Source organism: Hipposideros armiger, unplaced genomic scaffold (genome assembly GCF_001890085.2).
Source record: "Hipposideros armiger isolate ML-2016 unplaced genomic scaffold, ASM189008v1 scaffold_103, whole genome shotgun sequence".
Lineage (NCBI taxonomy): Eukaryota > Metazoa > Chordata > Mammalia > Chiroptera > Hipposideridae > Hipposideros > Hipposideros armiger.
Genome location: NW_017731453.1, coordinates 694,184 through 709,180, shown reverse-complemented (window position 1 = coordinate 709,180; position 14,997 = coordinate 694,184). Strand labels below are relative to the sequence as shown.

Below are 14,997 nucleotides of genomic sequence, written 5' to 3'. Positions count from 1 at the left end.
TACTATTATTATTATTATTATTATTATCATTATTAATGGGCATTATCTTTGATCAGGTACATTCTCTACATATCTTGAGATTATAACACTTGTTTTTCTTTTAATCTTTCAACCTGTTAGTGTGGTACATTAAAATGATAGATTTTATTTTGATGGTGTAGATGCCTGACCACTGTGCTGTACACCTGAAGCTGAAGATGCATAATGTTGACTGTCAACTATAATTTAATATATATGTAGTCACGGGATGTGGAGTACAGCATAGGGAATAGAGTCAGTGGAATTGTAACAGCTACATACCATGTCAGAGGGGTAGTAGATTGGGGGAGGGGATTATCACTTTGTGAGGGGTGCAAATGTCTAACTATTACATTGTTTTATACACCTGAAACTAATAAAAAAACAAATAACACTAGGACAAAAAGGAAAAAATAATAAAGGAGTGGTAGAATTTAAAAAATTAAGTAAAAACAAAAAGAAAAAATAAAATAAAATGATCGCTTTTGAAGGCTGCACCATACCAAAGGCTTGGGACAGATGACAGTTTCCTCACAGTATCCTCAGGTCATTAGTGAAAGGTATCAAAGTCTGTTTTGTCAGATGGGACAGCTCTTGAAGGCATTTTGCTTTACGTAGGAGCTTTGATTTCCCCTCCTCCTGTAGATTCTGACTCACATGGCTTGTCTCCATTTGTGTTAAAAACCTATCTTCCTACTAAAGCATATATGAAGCATGGGAAACTGTATGGCCACTGCAAAATCAGCTCTTATTTAATGCCAAACTTTAAAATGATCTCTTCATTTCAAGTACCTGAAGATTTGTTTTTAATTTGCCTACATAATGAATTGTTTTATTTTGATATATTTAATCTCATATTTCCATGCGTTTCTAATGAGAGTCTGACATGCTGCTGGAAACTGATTTACCAGATATTTAATTAGGCAGAAAATCATTAAATGTCTTATTAAAAAGACTGCTTAGATAGAGGGAGAAGTAGGAATTTTTTCTAATATTTCTGTATGTCATGGGTATTGAACTGGGATACAAACAAAGCATGCAGGCTTTATCAATACAGTGCTTCTTTTAAAAGCTGAACTGGAACAGTGAAATTTAAATATGGAATTGAACTGAACAAACTCATCTCATAAAGGACGGGAGTGTGGCTTTGATCGGCAGCCTGTCTCACCAATTCAGAGAACTCCAGACCCAGGACTGAAAGCAGACGAACCACACCAAAACCATCCTTATGTCATTAATTTGTCTCAAAGTGGGAAACTTTTGGGGGTAGAAAAGCGGGGATGGCCCATGTTTTCAACAGTAGGAGAATGATGTTTAAATACAAAAATAAATGTTTTCATTCCCAGAAAGAAGAAAACAACTGAATTGGAGTATTTACCTAATCTTCCTAGTACTGAAGACATTTTTGAGTTTAGGACTCCTGTCAATATATTTAAAACAGGTATTTTCAAATCTAACCCATCTTTGTAACATTGCTTTCTAGAAATTATACACTAGTAATTATACACCTATTATACATGAATAAGTGCATGGCGAATCTTTTAAAAGCGGTATCTTGGGCCAGTCAAGTGGTTCAGTTAGTTAAGAGCATAAGCTCTGAGCAACAGGGTTGCCAGTTTGATTCCCACATGGGACAGTGAGCTGCGCCCGAGCTGAGCTGCCGTTGAGCTGCCAACAGGTGGCAAGATGGTTCAGCTGGTGAGAGCACGTGCTCCTAACAACAAGGTTGCCGGTTCAACTCCCGCATGGGACGGTGGGCTATGCCCACCCGCAACTAAGAGTGAACACGGCCCCTTGAGCTCAGCAGCTTCGAGCTGCCGACGGGCGGCCGGATGGTGACTGAACTTGGAGCTGAACTAGCTATGCCCTCCACAACTAAGATTGAAGGACAACAACTTGGCTGTTCCCCTTCCCCAATTCCCCAATGAAATCTTAAAAACTAAATAAAAGTGGTATCTCTTTTAATTCGAGTAAAAACTCTGTAAGGTAGATAATGTCATCCTATATGATAGATAATGAAGCTGAGTTTCAAAAAGATTGCACCACCTGTCCAGCAAACCAGATTTGCTTTCAAAGCATGTATTCTTTTTAATAAATCCACCTGCAATGTTAAGTTTTTCTCTTCTTATAATTCTTTTTATGCTTATACTACCCGAGTTGTTATCAGGAAGTTGCTTTAAGTGGAGTCGGAAGCCATTATTCCTCCATGATGTATTTCACCAAATTTGATGAAGTACTTTCATGACTGAAATTCCTTAAATTCAGAAGCTACACTCCTGGTAGTCTTATACAGCTAGAATTTCATCTCTCCTCCCATAAGGTAAGTGAATACATGGAATTCACATCATATTCCTGGATGTCCATGATGTGTATAGTCAACAGTCAAGATTTTAAAAGAGGAATCACAGGTTAATTCATAGCCCAAGTCCCCCAAATCACTACTGGGTTAATTTGCATTTGAGGTCTGCCCGAATGACTCTGGTACTAAGGTATGAAGAGGGGTACTCGTCAGAGGGGAGCTTTGCCCTTTCATTGCTCAGAGCTAAATTCTTTCTGTGAAGTCAAATATAAAGGCTGGAGGTAAAGAATACAGAACAGCAAGATGGATGAAAGGTACCTTTCAATTACGGGTTTATCTTTGCAGAAACTTCAAACAAAATAACTTCCCATGATTTTTAAAAAGACATGTCACTTAAGATGTATTTTTAATTAATGAACAGAACTATACAAAGCAAAGAACGCTAAAATTAAGTTTTAGAGAAGAGAAAGAAACTTTCAATTTGAAAAAGAATGAAAAAATGAAAGAGATGCCAATTTAAAATAAATAACATTTAATACAGTAAACTGAATCAAGAATATGGCACAATGATCTGAGGGCAGAGTAAATAGGTTCATAATGATTCAAGTATAAATCTTAATGTTGCCTCTTGTACATAGCATCTATGACTTTCAGCTGGCATTAAGACATTCATGCACAGCAGGTGGGAATGTAAACTGCTACAGCCCTATGGTGAACACTATGGAGGCTCCTCAAAAAATTAAGAATAGAATTATTATATGACCCAGCAATCCCTCTTCTGGGTATCTACCCAAAAAATCTGAAAACTGTTATCCGTAAAGATATATGTACCCCTATGTTCACTGTGGCCAAGACATGGAAACAACCAAAGTGCCCTTCGATAGATGACTGGATAAAGAAGATGTGGTATACATACACAATGGAATACTACTCTGCCATAAGAAAAGGTGAAATAGTGCCATTTGCGACACCATGGATGGATCTTGAGATTATTATGCTAAGCGCAATAAGTCAGACAGAAAAAGTCGAGAACCATGTGATTTCACTCATATGTGGGATATAAAACTGAAAGCAACCAACGAAGAAGACAAAGAAACAAAAACTCATAGGCACAGACAACAATTCATTGGTTACCAGAGGGTAAAAGGGTAGGGGGGTGGTAGAAGAGGGTAAAGGGGATCAAATACAGGGTGACAGAAGGACAACTGACTCTGGGCTGTGAACACACAATGCAATATATAGATCACGTATTATAGAAATGCACACTTGCAACCTATATAATCTTCGAAACCAATGTTACCCCCAATAAATTTAACAAAAATTTAAAAAAAAGAACCTCAGTTGTTCAATGGCTTACTAACACAGCACCAATTCCAAAGGATCCTTATAAGGATTAAATTGGATAATATGTGGATGGTGCATTTGTTTATTCCATTTAAGAAACTGATAAATGCTTTTCTTTTTCTCTTTAACTTTCCTTAGTGTAAACAAATACCTTTACAAATAGGAAAGCATAATATAATTGACAGAAAACCTGATTTGAATTTAGAAGAACTGGTAAATGACCTTGGGAAAGTCAGTTCACCTCTTTGGCCTTCAGATTACTCATCTGTAAAAATGAATATTGATTCATTCAGCCCTTGTTCAAGGTCACAGAGCTAGCAAGTGTTAGATCCACACACAAGTCTGACAGACAGTCAGGGTTCTTTTTTGCTCTAAAATTGTCATCTTATGGGATCCTTCCAGACTGTCGTGTTAAAAGAAAGCATACTCTAAATGCTAGCCCTATGGCCAATCCCTTCTCACCCACCAACGACAAAAAAGAAGAAGAAATACTACAGCATAGCATTAACAGGAGCTTAACAGTGATTTTTTAAAACCTTACTATTTCTACAGTGGATAAAGGGCATGAAGTTCCATGAATATTTTCCTATGAACATGTACACATACATACATAAGGTCTGACAATTAAATTCACGAACCCATCCTAGAAAAAGTGCTACATACCTCACTGCTGAATATCACTATGCTCACCTTCGAAGTACTCCCCTTGGGAAGCTATGCACTGACACCAGCGCCTAGTCCACCCTTCAAAGCAATTTTGGAACGCTTTTTCTGGAATGGCCATCAGAGCTGTCGTCATATTACCCCTGATGTCCTGAATGTCATAAAAATATCTTCCTTTCAATATTTCCTTTCTCTTTGGGTAAAGAAAGAAGTCATTGGGGGCCAGATCAGGTGAGTAGGGAGGGTGTTCCAATACAGTTATTTGTTTACTGGCTAAAAACTCCCTCACAGACAGTGACGTGTGAGCTGGTGCATTGTTGTGATGCAAGAGCCATGGATTGTTGGTGAAAAGTTCAGGTCATCTAACTTTTTCACACAGCCTTTTCAGCACTTCTAAAGAGTAAACTTGGTGAACTGTTAGTCCAGTTGGTACAAATTCATAATGAATAATCCCTGTGATGTCAAAAAAGGTTAGTGACATTGTTTCAACAAGTTCACAAACTTAATTTTCAGATCTTGTATGCACATACATAGTTTATTTTCTCCAAAGAATAGGTTCTAGGTGCAAAAATCTGAAGGTCTATATTTACAAGACAACAAGCAAACTTTGGGGTTTTGCAAACCAACTGCTGTGTAACCACAAGCAATTCACTTTAACACTAGGTCTTTTTCTAGTTATCTATTGCTCCAAAACAAACCACCTCATACTTAGTGATAAAAAACAGAAACAATCATGTATTATTGGGTTGTCGGAAAAGTCATGACGCATTTTTGCAACAAAAAACAGACAAAATACGTCATGACTTTTCCGGCAACCCAATAGGTGGGGAACTGGCTTCCATCTGATAAACTTCCCTAGGACTTCTACTCTGCTTCACTCCTCTCTGCTCTCCTTCCCCTGGCTTCTTCCTCTAATTTCTTAATCTTAATCATTAAGTTCTGTGCTAGTCATGAATGGTGTTCACCAAACACCGGGGGTGCCAAAAAAAATGTATACAGGTGGACACTTTGGTCAACGTTGCTCAAGCAGTAGTTCGCCATCATCAGAAGTGTCTGGACGCTGATGGGAACCACTCTGAGCACCTCTTGTAATTACAGGAGTCAAACGTGACTTGTATTTATCTTTTGTTATTGATATGTACAGGTATTGAGTATTACAATTTTAATCCAGTTTTCCTTTCTTAAAATGTGTATACATTTTTTGGCACCCTCTGATTCTTCCCCATTCTGGATACACAGCCAATTTCTGGCTTCCTTTGGGTTGGATGAGACTGACTTGAATTGGCCACTGGGTTTGACCCTTCTTTGCAAGTGCATGGTCCTCCAAAGTTACTTTTTCCATCTGTCAAACGACCAGCAAATTTTGGGATGGTGGATACTCCTTTTGCCTAAATCTCTGAGTAACTAAAATGCATACAGAGCCCACCCAGCCCACAATGAACATGTCAGATGAATTTATTGATAAATGTTGCTTGTCTTAAACCACTGAGATTTGGGGTGTTTATTTTGCTGAAGTATACCCTAATATATCCAGACTGATATAATTTTTAACAATTAAATCATTGATGAAAATAATCACTTTGATCTTAGGATGGTTTATACTGGAGTATTTGTTGATATGGCTAATGAGTTGATATTTACTGAAAACATGAAAATGTCAGCTTAGGCTACCTGATCAAGTCAACATATTCATTGTCTTATATGGTGTAATGTGAAAATCTGAACTCAGGTCCAGATGAAGAATACTGTATGTATTGCTTACTGATTTAAAAGCCCTGTGTTTGTCATGTATAAAAGGAAGAGAGAGTGATAGAAAGAACATTGGTTCTTCTTAAAGTATCATTAATCATTTCTGAGATTTTTTTAAACAGACCTACTGATTTATTTGTGGGTGACTTCTTTTTAATGTTTTTCCCCTTAAGAAAGAATATTAAGCCAACTAGCTTGTCTACTTTCCCAGTGAAATTTGTCAGAACATTCAGTGAATTCACTCGTCTATTTTCACCATGACTTAGTTATGTAGCCAATTTTTAGTGTCATTATGAAATTACTTTGTTCTCAGTTGAATGAAAAATAATTTGCAATTAATTTGACAGCTACAAATGAACATGTTCTCTTTTGCTTTGTCTGAGAGTTCTGCATAAACACTGCTTTTGAGTAGTATCTTCGGTGAAGGAAAAGGAAGCATAGCCTTTTGAATTACTGTGCCAAGAGGAATTGAATACTTGCCATTATCAAAGGCACCAGGTATATAGGTGTGCAGGGTGTGTTTGTTTAGAACAAGAGTCAGGAAGAGTTAATTGAATACTTTTTAAATGTATCTTCTCATGATGGAATGTATGTATGATTATGGGACGGTAGTAAAAGTGATCTTTACTCTTAGGTTTAGTGTGCTTCAGAGAACCTTGTCACTCCTCCATCAAAAGGTAGACATTACATCCCTTCTCCTTGATACTGGGTGGCCTTTTGTGATTTGTGTATGTAATCAAGTATAGCAGAAATGATACTATGTGACTTCTGAGATTGTTATAAAAGACGGGAAAACATCCACCTAATGCTCACTCACGTTCATTCTATCTATCTCTCCTTCACTGTCGCTGTCACCTCTCTCTTGCTCTGCTCACCCTTGGAACCCAGCTGCCAGACTGTAAGGAGACCAAGGCCACATGGAGAAACCATCTGCAGGTGTTCCAGCTAACAGACTCCTCTGTGGTCCCAGCCAACACCATGTGTTAACAGCTAGACATCTGAGTGAAGAAGCCTTCAAGACAAGTCCAACCCCACTTCTCATCTGACTGCAATGCTATGACAGATCTCAGGTGAGAGCCATATTGCTGAGCACAGTGAAAAATAATACTGGGCTGTTGGAAAAGTCATGACGTATTTTTTCTGTTTTTCGTTGCAAAAATGCGTCATGACTTTTCCAACCACCCAATAGTTGCAGGCGGGCAGCCCACCATCCCATGTGGGAATCGAACCGGCAACCTTGTTGTTCAGAGCATGAGCCACCCGGCCACCCCGAGGAAGTTATTTTTTAATGTTTCATATTTTCATATTAGATTAGTTTGGAACACAGTATTAGGTAAGACTGGTTTTGCTTCCGTTTTTGGACTTGAGTGCAGAATTGAGGTATTGGTGTTATCATATTGGACACAACCGGGCCTCTCTTCTCTTTTACTTATCTTTCCACCTCATTTGCATGTGTGTTTCCCATTGCCTTCCCTCCAGAGGGAACCATTCCAATCTGTTTAGTACACACCTTGTTTCTATGGTTTTGCAAAAGGTGTATTATTATTATTCTGTGTGCATACATTTTGAATTTATGAAAATGGTATTTTACTATACTTCATTTGTTTCTTCCTTTTCTCACTCAGTCCTATGTTTTCTGAACCACCCATGTGTATAATCTATTTTTATAATCTGGTTGAATACTTCTCACTATTGTATCTATCCACTTGCCCAGCAATGAATACTGAGTCTGCCTCCAACTTCCCAAAATAACACTGCAACAGACATCTTTGCATGTGTTTCCTGATGGATCTCTTTATGAATTTGCTTCGACACACACACACACACACACACGAGTGGGATTACTAGGTCAAAGTGGTTATGTATTTAGATTTGACTAATTGCAAATTTTTTTCTACAGTGGCTACACCTAGCATACCTTTTCCCTCCCCTCCCCTCCCCTCCCCTCCTTCTCTCTCTCTCTCTCTCTCTCTCTCTCTCTCTCTCTCTCTCTCTCTCTCTACCAATATGTGTTTGAAAGTATCCAGCTTATTAAAAACAATATTTTAGAAGCAGTATAACCTTGATGTGGGGGCTGGAGTCATAGTGCCTCCATTCAAATTTCCATTCTGCCAATTCCTGCTTGTATGACACAGGGAAGTTACTTGGTCTGTGTTTTAGTTTCCTCATCTGTAAAACACAACTATATCCATGATTAAGTGGACTTAAAGGGATGCTTAGCTCTCAATATGAACCGTGGTTATTATGATTCTTACATGTTGATAAAGCTCTGATTATGTTACTATCTTTCTGCTTCAACTCCAAAACGTTTATGAGTTATTCTTGTCCCTCCCAGCTACGTAAAAAATCGGGAATGCTGAGAACATGGGATCTCCTTCAAGGACTCTGGACTGGCTGGGTTGCTGGCAGCAGAAAGGATTTTATAGATTTTCATACTTTTAAGGTTGGAAAGTATATTCTATTATGGGCCTAACTGGAAGATGTTTCCTCAACAAGTTAAATGCCCTGTGATCTATGGACTTTCCTGATCTTTCACTACAAACACCCCAGATTGAGAAAACTGCAATAAAGAAATGCCTTCTTGGGGCGACGGGTTAGCTCAGTTTGTTAGAGCGCAGTCCTCATAATACCAAGGTTGCCGGTTCGATCCCCACATGGGCCACTGAGCTGCGCCCTCCACAACTAGATTGAAACAACTGCTTGACTTGGAGCTGATGGATCCTGGAAAAACACACTTCCCCAATAAAATTTTAAAGAAAAGAAAAGAAAAGAAATGCCTTCTTGGGGTCAAATGACATCCCTCTGAAATTATAAGACTGTTCAAGGCATTCCACCACTGGGCTGGGGTTACAATTCCCGCAGGAAGAACACATGAAGTAGGATCCTAGGTCCTATTCCAGCACTTGGGACAATGAAGATGGTCAATAAATGCCAGGCAACTGAACACTGATGAGTGAAAGATTGAGTTCACCCCTAAGAGTTACAATGTTAAAAACTGACAGAGTCACTGAGGAGAATTAAGATTCAAGTTTACATATGGATGTCATATCTATTCTCTTGTATTTTTTTTTAGCTGAGCCATCCTGCCACCTGTTGGCACCTCAGCAGCTGCTCAGCTCGGGCCAGGGCTCGAACCGCTGTTGCTCAGAGCTCACACTCTTGAGCAAGCTCTTAACCAACTGAACCACTCGGCTGGCCCTATCCTCTTGTAATTAAAGAGCTCACATCAAAGACCATAGAACAGTGTTGCTAGAGCGCTTATTCTAGTGGTTCTCAAGTGGGGATGATGTGGCTCACCAGGGGACATTTGGAAATGTCTGGAGACATTTTCAGTTGTCACAATTGGGAGATGCTACTGGAACGAGTGAGTGGAAGCCAGGGAGGCTGCTCAACATCCTACAATGCACAGAACTGCCTCCACGACAGAGAATTTTCTGGCCTAAGATGTCCGTAGTGCCAAAATTGAGAAACTCTAGTCTAGAGCCTGAGATGCTTGGGTTTAAATCCCAGTTCTACTATTTATGAGCTGTGTGACCCTTGATGAGTTACTCAATTTTCTTCAACTATACACCATAATTGTTATGTCTGACATATTGGTGGTGTTCAATGAATGCTAGCTTCTGTTTGTTTTTTTAATTAATTATTATTATTATTAAAGTAATTCAAGCATACAAATAATCTCTCGAAGGCCATCGACTAGCTATGCATTAATGAGATGCATAACATGTTGACTACTCTGGGAATTAGGAAAAATTGTTACTCTTTTCCTTTTTTTATCCTAACTTAACACGGATGTGTTTGGTGTCATGCTGTCAATTTTTCTAAGGACTTTAATATTCTTGTTCTGAAATAGCAAAAACAAGCTCAACATACTAAACAAAAAATAAGAACTGACTGGAGCTTGCAAGTGAAAGGGTCAAAATTTCCCATTAGCTTTCTCAGAAAACAGGATCATTTTCTAGCTCTTACAGTCAACTTTTTATCAGGAAGAGGAACAATGGAAAATGAACCTGAAACCATGACACCATTTACTTCATTTGATCAGAAATATTCTAGTGGTTTTTTGTGAAATAATTTCATTCCAAATCACCAGTTTGCTTCACCTGCCATGTCCCCTTAGATTTTATCACACTAGCATAGGCCAGTATGACAGAAGAAGTCTGCTCAAAGAGTATTCATGCTGGAGAAATTCCTCAAGCCACAGGATCAATCTTCTTTACTCCAGTATGTGGCTCTGCTTTTATTTGTTTTTTATGTTTTTAAATTTTATTGGGGAACAGCCATGGTCATTGGTTACACATTGCTTTCATGCTACAATGGCATAGTTGACTCTTTCAGGGAGGGCGCAGCTCACAGTAGCCCATGCGGGGATTGAACCAGCAACCTTGGTGTTATCAGCATTCCACTCTAACCAACCAAGCTAATTGGTCACCCCCTGCTTTTATTTTTTTAAGGCACTGCTCTATTTCATTTATAATCGTGGAGCTGCTTCAGAAGTTCTGAATTACCAGCCTAGCACTTTTCAGGGAGTATAATTGCTTTGAATGGCAAAGGGATTTTTTTTTCAAGAAATAGGACAGGTCAGTGCCTTCCGTTTACTTATTACGTCTTTCGATTCCTGTTTACTGAGGGCCTACAAGGAGCTCGAGATGCTAAGCTAAAAGAAACAGTGGAGCTTCACTACCAAGGGAGGAAGACAGGTACACAATTGCAAATAGTAAGTTGAACACCAATACTTTATAATGAAAATGGTAAGAACTGGGTACTCTTAAGTCAGGTAAAGATTCCTGGATGACATTGTTCTTCATCATTGTCAAATGTGAAGCTTTCACCCCTACCACGAGTCCTAAAACTTCTCTTACTATAATCACCAGTAACCTCTACGTGGCTCAGCACAACGGACCCATTAGCAACATTTGCCACACATGCTCCCTTCCTGCTTCTTTTAAAAAAAATTCTTAGCTTATTAGTCCTCCCATGAAAAATCCACTCACTCACCACAGATACAGTCCCTGACGAATCTTCACTCCTTCTGTCATCCAATCTCCTCCTCACTTTTCCCAGCACCAACACTGGCCTTTGCAGTCCCCCTAACTTTCTTCATTCTGTTCTTGCATTCCTTTCACTGTTTCCTTGAGGTCTTTTCTTTCTCATACAAACCATGTCTTGCAAGTCTATGTTTCAGTTCATTTTTCTTTGCATAATCCAAGGAATTGTAAATCATGCCAAAGCCAGCTGTCTTGCCACCACCGAAATGGGTTCTGAATTCAAATACCAAGATGACATCTGGTGTGGTCTTGTACATTTTGGCTAGTTTCCCCCGAATTTCTGTCTTGGGTACTGTTGCCTTCCCAGGGTGAAGGCCGTCGATGGCCATTTGTTTCCATTGACGTGGTCCATTGGTCATGAAAACTTCCTGGGCCGGACAGTTACTGTGTCGTTCATGATGGCGGCCAGCCCTCAAGCAGCCAGGAAGGAAAAAAGCCCTTCCTGCTTGTTGATATACTCTCTCCTCGCGCCTTTTAGAAAACTACGCCATCCAGTTTTTTCTCCCATTTCACTTGACTGCTCCTCCCAGGATCATTTACTGGTTCCTCCTCATCTCCCCAACCCAGAACGGTGTTGAGGTGCCTCAGAATTCAGTCCTTAGACTTCCCATCTATTTCACCCCCTCTGTGGGTTCTTCCAGTGTTGTGGCTTTAGGTATCATCTGTATGCTGATGACGCTCAGACTCATACATCTCTGAACTCCAGATGCACTGAACTACCTACGCACCATCTCCATCTGGATACCTAACAGGCATTTTGAATTTATGTCCCAAACTAAATTCTAGTGTCACTGCCCCCACCTCCATGATCCGCTTGAAGTACATTCTCCATCTCAGTAAATGGCAACTTCATCCTTCTGTTGTTCAGACCCAAAATCTTGACATCATCGTTGGCCCTTCCGTTTCTCTTTTTCATATATGGTGTTAGAAAATTCTTTCAGCTCCATCTTCAAAATAAATCAAACTTCAAACTACATCCAGAATCTGACCACTTCTTACCACTGCCCCTATACTACCCTGGCCCAGTTACCATCAACTCTGCTGGGATAATTGCAACAGCCTTCTGATGGGTCTATCTGATGTTATCCTTGTCCCCCTACAAACCATGTTTAACCCAGTGTGATAGGTAGAATTCCAAGATGGCCCCCGAGATTCCATACTTCATATAATCCCCCACTTTGAGTATAGGAACAGTCACTCCTTGGACTAAATTACATTATATGAGACTCCATCAGAGCATACTGGAGGAGGGTTAGAAGTCAGAGGAGTGCCCTGGCTGTTTGGGAGAAACTAAATAGCTCTGCTGTGAACTGCCTATAGGAGCCATGTGACAAGGAATTATGGGAGGTCTCTAGATGCTGAGAGTGTTTCTTGGCTCCCACCTGGATAGTTCAGAACAATCTTCCCATCTCAAGGCCCCTAACTTAATCACATCTGCAAAGTACATTTGCCATGTAAGGTAACTGATTCACAGTATTTGGGGATTCAGATGTAAACATCATTAAGGGCCCATTTTTCAGACTATTACACGTGGGTGGCTGGTTGGCTCAGTTGGTCAGAGCGTGGTACTGATAATACCAGGGTTGCCGGTTCAATCCCCGCATGGGCCACTGAGAGCTGTACCCTCCCTAAAAGAGTCAACTATACCATTGTATCATGAAAGCAACGTGTAACCAATGACCGTGGCTGTTCCCCAATAAATTTTTTTTCATTCAACACAAAGCACTTCCTAAACACTTCCTCTAATTTTTCTTCTGATTACTTATCACTATCTAATATACTGTTTCACTAATTTATCTTGTCTCTCTCCACCACTAAAATATGAACTCCATGAGGGAAGGAACTTGTCTGTTTCTTCACCACTGTATATACTGTGCCTAAAACAGTACCTGGAACATAGGAGGCACTTAATAAATCAACTGTGGAGTGATTGAATGAAGGACAAATTACTAGCCCTGCGCCCTCTTCACCCTCTTCATCCTCCTCCAATCTTTTCAGATCCTTTAAAGTTAATGATATACATATCTTGGTGCCTATCATTACTATGAATAAAGATCAAATTCCTTACCAATATTTGCAAGGCCCATTATAATATGATTTTTACTTCTACAGCTTCCTTCTCACCACAGTCCCCCGCAAGCAGTGCTCCTAGCCGCCTGCCGTCACCAACTCTGAAAATGATCATGTTTAACCTTTCGATGCTGTTCCTCATACTTTTCCTTCTATTGAGAATGTCCTTCCTCTCTGTCTTCTACCTTTTTAAAGCTCCAGCTTGAATCTTACAATTTCTGTCACATATGAACTAATAGTTTCCAGCAGAACTAGCGTCCCCCCCCACGCTCTGGCTAATATAACTGTTTATAACACTGTCATAGAATGTCTGTCCTTATTCTTATTAAGATTACAATTAGTGGTCTATGACTTCTTCAAGGAATGATGTTCTATTATTCATCTTTTGGCTGACAATTTTTAGCACAGAGCATGGCACATGGAAAGAGCTCAAAACATGGTGAACTGAATTAAACTGAAAGATGAAAAAGAGCCGATTATATTTTTTGTGAAATTGGAAGTTAAAAAAAAATTGAAATAGTAGCTGCCAGCTAAGGATTATTTAGAAACCCAAATGCATATTACTCAACACAAACCTAGGACAATTTCTCAAACGTGATGGCTCAAATAAGACAACTTTCAATGACACTACACAACACAACTGATTCATCGCTTATGCTTTTTCTTTCTTTTAAGGGTTAAGTTTGCTTTTATAAAAATGTTAAACATACATTATAAGTAATCTGAACAATAGAGGAAATTACAAAGGAGGAAGTAAAATACCACCCAGGTATAATGCCCAGAAAAAAAAAGCATAGTTTTCATAAAAAAGAGTATCATCCCACAACTGTATTTGAATACATATAGAAAGGAGGGAGACACAAATTTTTACAAAATCGGGATCATTCAACACACCTATTTAAGTGTTAATTCATTTCCCTTTCCTGTTGAGAGGGTAAATAGCATGGACTGCTGGATGCCTTTTCCAAATGAACCCTGAAGAAATTACTCAAGTTAGAGAGACGCATCAATCAGCGAAACTAACAACAATATAAGAGGAAACAAAATGTGAGATCGTCTGGGTAAAGTGCAAGGCTGACCTGAGATGGTGTCACTGAGTGTCTGTGTGTATGTGCGTGTGTGGTAGGGGATAATGGCAGCTCAGGGCATAGAGCCGTGGGGGGCAGGATGGCAGTGAGAGGATAGACTGGAAGTCGTTGCCTCAGTTCTCCTCTTGCTTTTTCTCCCTCGGTATCTTTCCCTGCCCATTTTCCATTGAGATCAGGAGCAATAGCCCAGGCTGCAGGTGTCAACGGGATATCAGACCAGTACAGAAGTCCTGAGGGAATAAGAAGTTAACCCAACAAGTGTGTGTGTGGGGGGGTGGTTCCCAACTGCTTGCTGGCTTTGACTGTTTCCCCAGCACCTCCCATTCTCCTCCACGCCAAGCTCCCAGAACTGGTGGAAACTGTCTCTTTCCAATACCATCTTTGTGAACAGAGAAGCTTCCTGATGGAGTGGCAGGCAGCAAAGGGAAGCAGAAACAGCAGTTTGAGAATAGTGCGGGCTCTCCTGGGGCATAGCCTCACAGCTCTTTTTCAACTTGCCAGACATGTGTTCAGCTTATATCTGAACATATACCAACTGAAATAAAACTATTATAACAGAAAAAACAAAATTACACACACACACACACACACACACACACACACTTTCAAATATTCTTAAAGAGATCATGAAAGATACTAGCAATCTAAAACAGAAACAAAAGTTTATATCAAGATCCAACTGGAAAGATATGTTAGGACTGAAAAATATAATACTTGA

The 14,997-nt window shown here is 39.6% G+C and overlaps 1 non-coding gene and 1 pseudogene across 1 annotated transcript; one reads left to right on the top strand and one right to left on the bottom strand.

Annotated features, from left to right (window-relative positions):
* Positions 1-11,195: 11,195 nt before the first annotated feature.
* On the bottom strand, positions 11,196-11,480 carry LOC109384835 (40S ribosomal protein S24 pseudogene; annotated as a pseudogene).
* A 1,177-nt stretch (positions 11,481-12,657) lies between these two features.
* On the top strand, positions 12,658-12,731 carry TRNAI-GAU (transfer RNA isoleucine (anticodon GAU)). Its single transcript has one exon. It is a non-coding gene; the product is annotated as a tRNA-Ile (tRNA).
* The last annotated feature ends 2,266 nt before the right edge of the window (positions 12,732-14,997 follow it).